The following is a 14409-nucleotide window of genomic DNA, read 5'->3' on the forward strand; positions in this document are numbered from 1 at the left end:
TAGGATTGGCAACCCCCCTTGCAGGTCTCACTTTGGGAGGATGCTTAAGGTTACTCATCCGGATAACAGCTTCCCGATACCGATTCCTGCACGATCTCCGTGATCAGCCAAGGATATCGTGCCTCGCTCTTACCATCTCTCCGTCTGTCAGCGAATTCAGTGTAAACCTCTATGCCATGGGGTCGGCTAGAGTTTTGCCCGTTTGGGCAGAATGATCCATGCCTTAGGAGAAGGTCCTCCATAGGTTCGTCGACGGCTTCACCCCCCGGCTTCTTCAGTCGATCCTTTCTCGTAGGAAAGCATCTGAGGCGGGAGTTCCGTCGTCGACCTCTCAGCTCTGATCAAGTTTGTCGAACAAACTTCGTCCAGCGTGGAGCAGCAGAATCGATCAGACTGGTAACGAGGCGGCAGGACTCCTTAGGCCCTGGATCGGAAGGACGGGTACATCCAGTTTCCATTCCATCCATCTTCCAGGAAGCTCTTGGAATTCAGCCTAGACTACAGGTGTTCCTGCTCAAGATGCGGTGTGGCGATCCCGCCGCGGCATTGCAGGTTTTTCCCCAGAGAACTCTCCCTGCTTTCCTCATGGCCGCTCAGGAGCAGGCTTCCGCCTCCTTCGCCTTTTGGAGGTCTGGTCGACTCCGGTAGGCTCGGGTTCGACCTTCTTCAACGCCGGGACAAGCTTCCGGGTCCTTACCATGAGTGAGGGTTCATGGTAATTTGCTAGGAGCCTTCTCTACTTCTGCCTCAAGATCTGGAGTATATAACCAAGATATTGAGTCAACGGCCTTACCACGTTGAAAACACCGCTTCTCGTCCGATCAGCGAAGTTAAGCAACGTTGGGTTTGGTTAGTACTTGGATGGGTGACCGCCTGGGGACGCCAGATGCTGTTGCCTCCTTCTCCGAGCCTTCCCTTCAGTTGACTGTGGCAAGGCTGGGAAGAGTCGCAGTACCTGTTCTCAGTCAAGCAGAGCTTTCAGCCCTTCCTTGGAACGTTTCATGGGTCTCTTTTCCTCATTGACCCGTCTAAAGTCCCGAACGGTCGCCTCAGGATAAGTTCCCTGTGAGGCGGCCCAAGTTTCGGTGGTATCAAAGCAACGATTAACCGGACTTTCTGGCCCCTATGGGACCAGCGGAACGTTTAGACCTGCAATGAGTGTTGACCTATGGAACCTCTTGATGGGAGTGGATATTCTCGTCCTTTCCCCACATTTTGATGCTGTTCTCGGACTAGTCAAAGAAAAGGGGGGGGGGCATGTTCAGGTTCAGGCCTATGGTCAGGACCTGAAGGATACCTCTCCATCATTCAGGCAGGCTTAGGGGCCGTAGTCTGGCCCCTCTACAGATCCTACAGTTCCTGCCGAGTCGCTCCGTGCGCGACGACTTCATGGTACTGGCGTATTCCAACCAGCAAGGGACGCATTTTCATACCTTAGCATCTTGCAGTAGAGATACTGTACTGAGATGATCCGAGGTCCTCTCAATACCACTATCGGCTCGCTCATTCCGGGCAGAGGAATGTTCTCTCCGACTATCTGAGCAGAGCCTCGCAGATAGAAGGTATCTGGGGGGCTTTGGCCTTTAGTAACCAGCAAGTCCTGGCCTGGGGGTCCTGATCGCGAATGCCTGGAACTTCAAGCTTCCGCTGTTCTTCCCCCCAGTTTCAGACCCCAAGACTCTTTGGCAAGATGCTTTCCGGTGATGGTGGGACAACATCGATGCCTGCGTCTTCCCACCATTGTTGTCTGTTGAGAATGGGTCTCAACAAGACCAGGTTGTGTGTCAACCTTTCGATGGCCCTGAGAGCTCCACTGTGACTATACGTGGAACGGTTTCCGGACCCTCTGCTTCCCCTGACGGAACTCCCGGGAGAGCTTCTCCCACGGCACAGGCTACTCAAACAACCACACTACAACATCTTTCACGAGCCGTTGCATCGCTTCGGCTTCACGCCCGGAGACACTACGCTGCCTCCTCAAGAAGAGACAACCCGCTACAGTCGCGGAGCGGAGGTTGCGTCACCTGCGATAGTCATCCGCAGGGGTCTACCAGGCGAAGCGGAGAGTCTTCTGTGGTTGGTGTAGTGAGAGAGATACCTCTTCCCTTGAGGCCTCTTCTCCAGCAATAACGGAGTTATTGCTTTTCGGCGGGAGGAAACTCCTTTCCGCTCTCAGCAGTGAAGCCTGTCGCTCAGCCTTTCCCCGGCCTTCAGGCTGAAAGGAATAGACTTTTTCCTTCCCGCTGGACCTTTCTTCGCTCATGCGAAGCTGCGAACGTCCCTGCCCCCAGTCGGAGTAAACCCTCCTCCATGGAGCATGGTTCGGACTCTTTAGTCCCTTAAGAGATCTTCTCAAGAACCATTACGTCAGGCCTCTGATCGTATTCCGTCTTGGGGACGGTGCTCCTGCTCACTCTGGCCTTGGCCAGTGTGTAAGCAATCTTCTTGGTCTTGTACGACTCCGCCCTTTCTAGAGAATAGCGGAAGGCAACATTCAGGTTCGCTCCTGAGTTGTTTGCTAGACTCAGAATCTTGGGGTCCCGGCCCTTCGGTCCAACTCCTTCAAGATTTCGAGTCACCATTCTGTATCAGATGACCAAAATATTCTCCTTCTTGCCAGTAAAGGAATCAAGGGGTTATCTTTGAGAACAGCTGCAGTTTGTCCTCACGTGCAGCCGGGTTGGGAGCACAGGAAGGACACGGGAGAGTCACCAGTATACCTCTTCAGCTTGGACTCAAGGACATTCATCTCGACCTGAATCCAGACACTCTCCCGTCACGTCGCCCTACAGCATGATGTCGTATACATCGCAACGTCCCTCGCCTTCGAGTAGAACTACTCTGTGATGCAAGTGCTACAAGCTGGAGTCTGGAAGCGTCTAATGACCTTCGCAGCCCGCTTCCTGCAGGACGTGACCCACAGGAGTATCGATACGTTTCTATCGCTCTGTGGTGGCTACACAACAGCTGGTCTAACCTCAGGCTCCTTTTTGGACAGGTAGCAGAAGGTTGAGGGCATTGTTACCAGGTTTTAGACTGCATGAACGAAAGAAGTATGTCTGGCCCTTACTTCTTCTTCATCGTCCCCTCTACTGGGGAAGCAGCATCCTGGTCTCTGCATAGCTGATCTCAAACCTCTGCAGGTAAACCATGCTTCCTTGTGTTCCAAGTATTGAGATAATACTGTCGTGTCCCCCATACCCCGACGAGGCGGTATTGGGAACGTCCTAACCCAGAGTTCCTTCTGGAACTCCAGGTCAACTGCCTAGGATGGGTCACACTTCTTCCTTCACTCACAAGCTTATGTAGGCCACACGTTTCCTTGCGGAGCAAGGAACTTGTGAGGTGCAGGGACTCCTTTTCTCGAGTGCGACTCACTCGGATTCTGAGTCCCCGGGTAAAGCCAAAGCCAGTATGGCTGGGGACTTTCCACCCTTCCTAAGGGGTGAGTCACCCAATGTAAATAGCGTGGTTTGTATTTCGGTTACGGAACAAATGACAAATTCTGAGATAATTTGTATTTTCCCTAATCATACAAACCTTAGCTATTTACACATATTTGCCCGCCAGCCCTGTCCCCCAATACAAGTCCTACCTCTAAGTGAAGTGAAGCAGTTCACCGGTGTGTGAGGGGGGGAGGGGTAGCTAGCTACCACTCCCCTACCCCCCTGCTAACTAGCGCGGGGGTAATACACCCTCGTTAAATTCTAATGGCTCGCCATTTCAGCTACGCCGAAAGGTAAACCCAATGTAAATAGCTAAGGTTTGTATGGTTAGAAAAAATACAAATTATCTCCGAATTTGTCATATTTGATAAATGTAAAAATCTAGTGAAGATCCTCAAAACAAAATCTTTTGGGAGAATTGAAGTCAGCAACTTTATGGAAATGGAGTAGCAAGATCATTAGGCTTAAGAAAAGTTAGACAGGAAGCATATCATGTGAATTTCTTAAAGACTGTTTCAAGGAAAACAAAATTAGGTGGTTCTGCAAATCAGAACTTTATAAGCACTTAGTTGGAGTTCTACTCTGCCTGTATTTGATAGTGTCGCAGCAATATTGAAGACTTGAGCAACATTTTTTTGTTTTTGATTTCTATGTTGTGCAAATGCAATATTTTATTCAAGGATAGTTCATTTCTCCGATATACTGTGTAATCTAGTAACATATCTGTCTTGGACAAGCACTTTCACTTTCCTTACCTTTAAAGGCCTCCAGCTGTTCTTTAATGGCCTTCAACTCGGCCGCCAGGCTAGCGTACCGAGGGTCATCCGTAGATACGGAACCTGTAGTAGGTGCAGGAGTTACTACCTCAAGGGAAGGATCAACTTCCAAAGAGGAATCAATAATAGGATCAATAGATAAATCTACGCTAAGTTCGTCTTCCTTACCACTAACAGACTTAGACTTAGACCTAGAAGCTCTCCTAACTCTATCGAGCTCTAGCTTACGCACATAGCGCTTCATAATTAACCAATCTTTCTCATCCAAAACCTTACATTCCCCGCACCTATTATCAAGGGCACAAACAAAACCCCTACAATGAGAACAAACAGTGTGAGGATCAACCGCCATTTTGGGTAGTCTCACCTTACATTCCTCATTCGCACAGATACGGTAATGACTCTTTTCACTCATAATGAAAAACAGCAAAAAAAAAAAGCTAAGAGAAAACAAAATACTACGATCGCCAAAACCCCAAATCAGAGTACTTCACCAAAAAAAGCAGACTGGTACACCGAGCAGGGAAATCGAAGAAAAAACTCTTAATGACGGACCAACGTGTTATCGATCCGGCCGGCAGAGATGAACTGAAGAACAGAAAACGGGAATGATTCCTCCTACCACCCTTTAACGGGTGTTACCACCCAACCACCACAAGGCGGTTGCCTAGTTTTAGAAAAATTCTGCCGAAATAGAGATAATTAGCTATGTATATATAACTGCCAGGTAAGTATTCATAAAACTTTGTTTTATCATAAAAACTCCATATTTCAAATGGCATAAATTTACAGTTAATGTAAGACCGGCAGATGATGCTTATTAAACAAATATTTTTCTCCCATTATGATATACTGTAACTTAATAGGTAGAAGTTTTTAGGGTTGGTGATTATATTTCCAAAATATTTGTCAACTTAAGGTTAACAAGTCAATGTAAAGACTAATTTTAAATATTTAACTTAGCCGGTGAATATATAATACAGTGATACCTCGGTAGTCGAACGACTCTATACTCGAACAATTCGGAGTTCGACCAAAATTTTCGAGAAATTTTTGCTGCGGTGCTCGACCAAAAATTCGGTACTCGACCAGCCGAACACGTGACGACCGCATGGGCTTTGTGATGATCGCGCCATCTCGGCCACTCTCGCTTGTTCGGGAAGCATCAGTTCTCTCGAGAGCGTCACTCAGACAACGCGCGATCAGCATTCGTTGTGATTTAGTGATTTTCAGTGCTTTTAATTGCTTTTTTAGCTTTCATAATGAGTCCCAAGAAAGTAATGAGTGTTAAGGGGAAGGAGAAGAGGAAAACAGTGCGAACAACGATCGAGTTGAAGAAGGAAATTATAGCGAAATATGAGAATGGTGTACGAGTGTCCGATTTAGCGGTAGAATACGGAATGGCGAAGTCGACCATTTCTACGTTTTTAAAGCATAAAGAAATGATTAAGAAGGCGAATGTTGCAACGGGAGTTACGGCGGTAACTAAGCAAAGGCCACAAGTGATTGAGGAGATGGAAAAGTTGCTTTTAATATTTATTAAAGAAAAACAGTTGGCCGGGGAAAGTGTTAGTGAAGCGTTCATTTGTGAAAAAGCGTTGCATATCTATGAAGAATTAGTGAAGAAAAGTCCGAGTACCAGTGAAAGTGATTCATTTACATTTAAAGCGAGCAGGGGTTGGTTTGAAAAGTTTCGTAATAGAACAGGTATTCATCGTGTTACTAGGCATGGGGAGGCAGCTAGTTCGGATCAAATTGCAGCCGATAAATACGTGGGGGAATTCGATCGGTACATAAATGAACAAAATTTGATCGCACAACAAGTCTTTAATTGTGATGAGACTGGGTTATTTTGGAAGAAAATGCCAGCCAATACGTACATTACCAAGGACGAGACGAAGATGCCAGGTCACAAGCCAATGAAAGATAGGCTAACATTGTTGCTGTGTGCAAATGCAAGTGGCGATTGCAAGATCAAACCCTTGTTAGTGTACCACTCGGACAACCCCCGGGTGTTCAAACGAAATAATATTTGTAAAAGTGCACTACCAGTTATGTGGCGCTCGAACACTAAATCTTGGGTCACAAGACAATTCTTTACTGAGTGGATAAACGAAGTGTTTGCCCCCCAGGTTAAGGCTTACCTCATTGAAAAGAGCTTGCCAATGAAATGTCTTCTGGTTATGGACAATGCTCCTGCACATCCTCCAGGTCTCGAGGATGACTTGAAAGAAGAATACAGCTTTATCAAAATCAAATTCTTGCCCCCCAATACTACTCCCATACTCCAGCCCATGGACCAACAGGTCATTTCAAACTTCAAAAAACTCTATACCAAGGCCCTTTTCAGAAAGTGTTTTGAAGTGACCAGTGACACGAAGTTGACCCTAAAGGAATTCTGGAAGGAACACTTCAGCATCCTCAACTCTGTTAACATGATTGACCAAGCTTGGCGAGGTGTGACCTATAGGACATTGAACTCTGCCTGGCGTAAGCTGTGGCCATCATGTGTCACAGAGAGGGAGTTTGAAGGTTTCCAACCAGAGGCGGGTCCAAGCACTGCTACCCCTGTAATTTCTGATGACACTGATGTCGTTGAGGAAATTGTTGTCATGGGCAGGAGTTTGGGGCTTGAGGTCGACAAGGATGATATTGATGAGCTTGTAGAAAGCCATTCTACCGAGTTGACTGTGGAGGAATTGTTGCACCTGCAACAACAACAGCAGCAGGATCTGATTGTGGAGCAGGAATCTTCAGAAGAGGATGAGGTAAGGGAGGATGTTCCAAGTTCTCTCATCAATGAAATTTGTTCCAAGTGGGCAGATGTGCAGGCTTTTGCTGAAAAATACCACCCAGAAATTGCAGTAGCAAACCGGGCAGTGCATATGTTTAATGATAGTGTCATGTATCATTTTCGAAGAATACTGCAGAGGAGGAAGAAACAATTAACAATAGACCAGTTTTTCACAAAAGAAAAGAAAGCTGCTACATCAAAGCCTGTTTCTCCTCCAAAGAAGAGACAAAGAAGAGAAGAAACCCCTGAAATAGATCTGCCCACCCTTTCATTGGAGAGAGAAACAACTCCTGAAGGAGAACTACCCCGCCACATCATGGAAGGGGACTCTCCTTCCAAGCAGTAACCTCCCCCTTCCATCCTCTCCACATCCATCCCTGTATGCCATCGAACCGCTGCTCAAAGGTATGTTCACTACAGTACAGAAAATGGTTTAAAATTGTTTTATTTTAGTACAGTAAATGGTTTAAAATTGTTTTATAGGATTTTCTGACCAATTTCATACACATTTAGATAATTATTGTTGTTTAGGTACACGTTTTATTAATATTTTGGGCCTGTTCGAGTGCTTGGGAACGGAATAGAATATATACCATTATTTCTTATGGGGAAAAAAAATTCGGTACTCGAACAAATCGGAGGTCGAACACGGATCTCGAACGGATTATGGTCGAGTACCGAGGTATCACTGTAGCTGCAACTCTGCGGCTTGACAGACAACATACTCAAAAAAACTCGCGAGCGATCGCTATGCAGGTTGCGGGTGTGCCCACCAGCGCCAACTGTCGGCCAGATACCACTCTTGTATGTAAACAAAACCTTCAATTCTTTTCTGTCGACGTTGACGACAAGACGTATTTATACTCGCTGTAGAACCTGGAGTTTTCCCATCATATTTGGTGAAGTACTTTATTTTGGTTTGAGCTTTCGCAGTACAGGTGTTTTTCCTCAACATAAATTCTTGAACTCTTTATTGAATCGCATTATTTGTTGATGACTTGGATTGTTTTTGGAATTTTCTTTGACTAATTCAAAATGGCTGACCCTTCTCAAGTACCTAGATTTCGAAAGTGTAATGCTAGGGACTGTAATAGGCGTCTTCCAAAGGCTTCTCTCGACCCTCATACTGTTTGTTCCAATTGTCGGGGTAAAACCTGTCAATTGGGAGATCGGTGTGAGGAATGCGTGGGCCTTTCGGAATTCGATTGGCTCGAATATGATAAGTATGCACGCAGACTAGAGAGAGATAGGGTAAGGAGAAGTTCATCTAGGTCCGTAGATTTTTCCTCTCCACATGCCCCTGAACCTAATCCTTCCCCTGTAGTGGTTGTTCCTAACCCCCCTTCTAGCACTCAGGAACCGTCTATGCAAGACATGTTACGTGCTATTCATGCCTTGGGGGAGAGAGTTGAAGCATTAGCAAGTGACCGTAATCAACTCATGGCTGACGTGAAGGAACTTAAGTGCCATAGTGCCACGGCGGAAAGTGGGAAAGTGATTAGTGCCCAAAGTGTTGTGAACAGTGTTGCGACCGAGGGTTCGTCTGTTCGTGCCTGTCGTTCACCTAGTCCGGGACCTCTTGCAAGCTCCCAAGCCCAGGGGAGAAGCAATGTCGTACGACTTATGGGTTCGAGAGGCCTTGATCAGCGAACAGACGTTCCCTCTATGGTATCAGGCGTATCTCGTCAAGATCGCCCCTACCATAAGACGAGAGAGCCCATTTTTACCTCGTCTTCCGAAGGCTTTTCACGCAAGAAACCATGGAGCAAGGTTTCTAGGCCTCTGAAACGCAAGTCGGTCCCTTCAGGACTGGTCCAACGTCCTGGATGTAGTCATTGTGACAGTTCGGACCCGTTGCTGTCATCGGATGACTGCTCGCCGCCTAAGCAAGGCAAAGTTGTGCCGTCTCAGACGCTAACCCCGTCTGTTACCGCACCCGTTACCGTAGACCCTAAATGGGTTATACTGCAGGACATGCAGTCTAAGCTTGCGTCCCTTATGGAAGACTACAACGCAGAGAAGGTTTCCGTTGAACCTAGCCGTTTATCTCATGGAGATCCTGGCCTTCAGCCACCCAAGCGTTCTGTTGTGCATCCTGTTGACGTTGGTGTAGCCATCTCACGTCAACCAGTTGGGGTTGTACCACACCCGATGCGGTCTCGTGTGGATTTTCAGCCGCATGTGGACGTTAGGCAACTCGCTGATGCGCCTGGTGACGTTCAGGACGTTCGCCAACCATCAGAGTTGACTTGTTTTGACGCGGTGCGTCAACCTCCGCAACCTAGAGTTGTTTTGACTGCACAACCCAGGCGGTCTAAGCAGTCTCGGGTGGAGGCTGCGCGTCCTCACGCACCTGTTGTTGTTGACAGTTCCCAGACTGTTCAGCAGTTCTAGGACGCTGCGTCCTGCTCCGCCACTTATGCACCAGTGCGGGCGGACGCTGCGTGTCAAGCATTACCAACCCCTTTGCTTGTTTCTCATCAGTTGTCAGATGAGGAACTTTCGGATGAGGACGTTGCTGACCCTCAGCCTGAGGATCATCCTTCAGATATTGATGAGCCTAGAACAGTTCCGCCATCTATGGACTTTAAAAAAGTCATGCTCATTTTTAAAGAGTTGTTTCCTGAACACTTTGTCTCTGTGGCTCCTCGTTCGCCGCCGTCTGAGTTTGTTTTAGGCGTACCTGCTGCCATGCCAGCCTTTACAAAACTCGTTCTCTCTCGCTCATCCAAGAGAGCTTTACGGCTGTTAGGCGATTGGTTGGAAACCAAGAGGAGTTTAGGGAAGACGGCCTTTGCCTTCCCCCCATCTAAACTCTCGTCTAGATCGAGCGTCTGGTATGCCACGGGAGAAGTTCTCGGCTTGGGAGTTCCTGCCTCTGCCCAGGGCGACTTCTCAAGTCTTGTAGACTCTCCCCGCCGCCTAGCCATGAGACGCTCTAAGATTAGTTGGTCATCCTCAGACCTGGACCATCTACTTAAAGGCATCTTTAGGGCTTTTGAAGTTTTCAACTTCCTTGACTGGTGTTTGGGAGCCTCGAGTAGGAAAATCTCATCAGCCGATAGAGATGTCTCCTTACTCATTATGTCCTGCATGGTTAAGGCCATCCGCGATGGATCCAATGAGCTCTCCTCCTCGTTTACGTCAGGAGTCCTAAAGAAACGAGAGTCTCTGTGCTCTTTTCTGTCAGCAGGAGTGACGCCCTGTCAACGATCTGAGCTACTCTTTACCCCTTTGTCTAAGTTCTTGTTTCCTGAACTTTTAGTTAAGGAAATAGCGTTGTCTCTAGTGCAGAAGGACGCCCATGACTTGGTTGCGTCCTCGGCTCGCAAAGGGACCCCTTCGTCTGCCTTGTCTGCTAGACCTAGGATAGACACTCCAGCGTCCAGGTTTATTCCGCCCTTTCGTGTCAGAGCCCCCAGCAGGGGAAGTACTCGTGCCGAAGGGAAGAGAGGAAAGAGGAAAGGAGCCAAGTCCTCGCGTGGCAGAGTCTGACTGCCCGCAGCTTCAGACAGCAGTAGGTGCCAGACTCAAGAACTTCTGGCAAGCCTGGGAGAAGAGAGGCGCAGATCAACAGTCTGTGAGGTTGCTCAGAGGGGTACAAAATCCCATTTGTACGCAAACCTCCTCTAGCGACGTCCCCCATTGATCTCTCTCCCAGGTACCGAGAGGAAGCAAAGAGACAAGCCCTGAAACTAGAAGTGTCTCTTTTGCTAGAGAAGGGAGCGGTGGTCAAAGTCTCGGACCTTCAATCACTGGGGTTTTACAACCGTCTCTTCCTAGTACCGAAGAAGACAGGAGGTTGGAGACCGGTGCTAGACGTCAGTGCTCTGAATGTCTTTGTCACAAAGACAAAGTTCACCATGGAGACCACGAAGTCAGTCTTAGCAGCGGTCAGAAAGGGAGACTGGATGGTCTCTCTCGACCTAAGAGACGCTTACTTCCACATCCCCATTCACTCAGATTCCCAACCTTTTCTGAGATTTGTGTTCGACAATGTGGTGTACCAGTTTCGGGCCCTGTGCTTTGGCCTAAATCCTGTTCCTCTCGTGTTTACGAGGATTATGAGGAATGTGGCAAAATTCCTCCATTTATCGGGTATCCGAGCCTCCCTTTATTTGGACGACTGGCTTCTCAGAGCCTCGTCCAGTCATCGCTGTCTGAAGGATCTCAATTGGACTTTAGATCTGACCAAGGAATTGGGACTTCTGGTCAACTTGGAAAAGTCCCAGCTGATCCCATCCCAAACTATTCTGTATTTAGGGATGGGAGATTCGCAGTCCAGTTTTTCGGGCTTTTCCGTCGGCCCCCAGAATAGATCAAGCCCTGCTTGTAATCCAAAGGATGTTGAAGAGAGAACGTTGCTCAGTCAGGAATTGGATGAGTCTAGTAGGAACTCTATCATCCCTGGAGCAGTTTGTATCGCTAGGAAGGCTACACCTCCGACCTCTACAATTCCATCTAGCTTTTCACTGGAAAAAGGACGACGCTAGAGGCGGTCTCGATCCCGATTTCCGAAACAGTAAAGACTTGCCTGAATTGGTGGAAAGACAATATCAGTCTACGAGAGGGACTTCCCCTAGCAGTTCAGAAACCAAACCACGTTCTCTTCTCAGACGCATCGGATTTGGGTTGGGGTGCGACACTGGACGGTCGGGAATGTTCAGGTCTGTGGACCTCAAGTCAGAGGAGCATGCATATCAACGGCAAGGAGCTTTTGGCAGTTCACCTGGCCTTGATGAGCTTCGAGAGTCTCCTTCGAGACAAAGTGGTGGAGGTCAACTCGGACAACACCACAGCCTTGGCGTACATTTCCAAACAAGGAGGTACCCACTCCCTGACACTGTACGAGATCGCAAGGGACCTGCTCATCTGGTCAAGAGATCGAGGCATCTCCCTGGTAACGAGGTTTATCCAGGTCGACTTGAACGTTCTAGCAGATTGTCTCAGTCGGAAAGGTCAGGTAATTCCAACCGAATGGACCCTCCACAAGGATGTGTGCAAGAGGCTTTGGGCGACTTGGGGTCAACCCACCATAGACCTCTTTGCAACCTCGATGACCAAGAGGCTTCCAATCTATTGCTCTCCAGTCCCAGACCCAGCAGCAATACATATAGATGCCTTTCTCCTAGATTGGTCTCACCTAGACCTATACGCATTCCCACCATTCAAGATTGTCAACAAGGTACTGCAGAAATTCGCCTCTCACGAAGGGACAAGGTTGACGTTAGTTGCTCCCCTGGCCCGCGAGAGAATGGCTCACCGAGGTACTTTGATGGCTGGTAGACTTTCCAACTTTCCAAGAAGACTTCCTCTAAGAGTAGACCTATTACGTCAGGCACACGTAAAGAAGGTACACCAAAGCCTCCACGCTCTTCGTCTGACTGCCTTCAGACTATCGAAAGACTCTCGAGAGCTAGAGGCTTTTCGAAGGAGGCAGCCAGTGCGATTGCAAGAGCGAGGAGAGCTTCTACCATTAGAGTTTACCAATCGAAGTGGGAAATCTTCCGAGACTGGTGCAAGTCAGTATCTGTATCCTCATCCAGTACCTCTGTAGCCCAAATCGCTGATTTTCTCTTATACCTGAGAAGAGTTCGCTCCCTTTCAGCTCCGACGATCAAGGGCTACAGAAGCATGTTGGCTTCGGTCTTCCGGCATAGAGGCTTAGATCTTTCCAACAATAAAGATCTACAAGATCTCCTTAAGTCTTTTGAGACCTCTAAGGAACGTCGTTTGGCTACACCTGGATGGAATTTAGACGTGGTCCTAAGATTCCTCATGTCAGACAGGTTTGAGCCTTTACATTCAGCCTCCCTGAAGGATCTCACTCTTAAGACTCTTTTCCTGGTGTGCTTGGCCTCGGCTAAAAGAGTCAGTGAGCTTCATGCCTTCAGCAAGAACATCGGTTTTTCGACAGAAAAAGCCACTTGTTCTCTTCAACTTGGTTTCCTAGCCAAGAATGAACTGCCTTCTCGTCCTTGGCCTAAATCTTTTGATATTCCTAGCTTATCAGAGATCGTAGGCAACGAATTAGAGAGAGTATTATGCCCCGTTAGAGCTCTTAAGTTCTATTTAGCTCGTACTAAGCCTTTACGAGGTAAATCTGAAGCGTTATGGTGTTCGGTTAAGAAACCATCCTTACCTATGTCAAAGAATGCTTTGTCATATTTTATCAGATTGTTAATACGAGAAGCTCATTCACACTTGAGTGAGGAAGACCGATCTTTGCTTAAGGTTAAGACGCACGAGATTAGAGCTATAGCAACTTCCGTGGCCTTCAAGCAAAATAGATCTCTGCAAAGTATCATGGACGCGACCTTTTGGAGAAGCAAGTCAGTGTTCGCGTCATTTTACTTGAAAGATGTCCAGACTCTTTACGAGGACTGCTACACACTGGGTCCATTCGTAACAGCGAGTGCAGTAGTGGGTGAGGGTTCAACCACTACACTTCCCTAATTCCATATCCTTTTAATCTGTCTCTTGAAATGTTTTTAATATTGTTTTTATGGGTTCGGAAGGCTAAGAAGCCTTTCGCATCCTGGTTGATTTGGCGGGTGGTCAAAGTCATTTCTTAAGAGCGCCCAGATTAGGGGTTTGATGAGGTCCTGTTGTATGGGTTGCAGCCCTTGATACTTCAGCTCCTGGGAGTCTGTCAGCATCCTAAGAGGATCGCTGGGCTCCGTGAGGAAGACAGACTTACAAGGCAGAGTAATCGTCTAAGTCAACTTCCTTACCAGGTACCTATTTATTTTGGCTTTGTTATATTGATAACTGTCAAAATGAAAAAACTCTTAGCTTATATGCTGTAAACATAATTAACTCTGGTCTCTACCCACCTCCTTGGGTGTGAATCAGCTATTATATATTCACCGGCTAAGTTAAATATTTAAAAATGATATTTTAATTATAAAATAAATTTTTTAATATACTTACCTGGTGAATATATAAATTAAATGACCCTCCCTTCCTCCCCAATAGAGACGCAGCGGGACGAGAAGAATGGAAGGTTTTGTTTACATACAAAAGTGGTATCTGGCCGACAGTTGGCGCTGGTGGGCACACCCGCAACCTGCATAGCGATCGCTCGCGAGTTTTTTTGAGTATGTTGTCTGTCGAGCCGCAGAGTTGCAGCTATTATATATTCACCGGGTAAGTATATTCAAAAATTTATTTTATAATTAAAATATCATGTTTGTATTTTCTGTTGGCTTTGATAAAACTAGTTATGTTAAGTAGCTTTGATAAAACTACAGTAGTTATGTTAAGTACCTTGAGTATTGTTAAAACTATCTTTATTTACTTTACACTTATTATTCAAGGTCTCAAGTTGGTTTGAAGCCAAAAATTGTAGCATTATTTCCTTCATACATAAGAAACTATCATATAGTTAAGA

General features: G+C 47.0%; 1 protein-coding gene and 1 non-coding gene across 5 annotated transcripts in view; both read left to right on the top strand.

The window, feature by feature from the left end:
* Window positions 1-14409, top strand: part of LOC137629173 (DNA-(apurinic or apyrimidinic site) endonuclease 2-like) — a 215995-nt gene that overhangs the window by 180175 nt on the left and 21411 nt on the right. The window lies entirely within an intron of this gene.
* On the top strand, window positions 780-898 carry LOC137629983 (5S ribosomal RNA). The gene has a single exon (XR_011041624.1). It is a non-coding gene; the product is annotated as a 5S ribosomal RNA (ribosomal RNA).

The sequence above is a fragment of the Palaemon carinicauda genome, chromosome 2 (genome assembly GCF_036898095.1).
Source record: "Palaemon carinicauda isolate YSFRI2023 chromosome 2, ASM3689809v2, whole genome shotgun sequence".
NCBI classification, from domain to species: domain Eukaryota; kingdom Metazoa; phylum Arthropoda; class Malacostraca; order Decapoda; family Palaemonidae; genus Palaemon; species Palaemon carinicauda.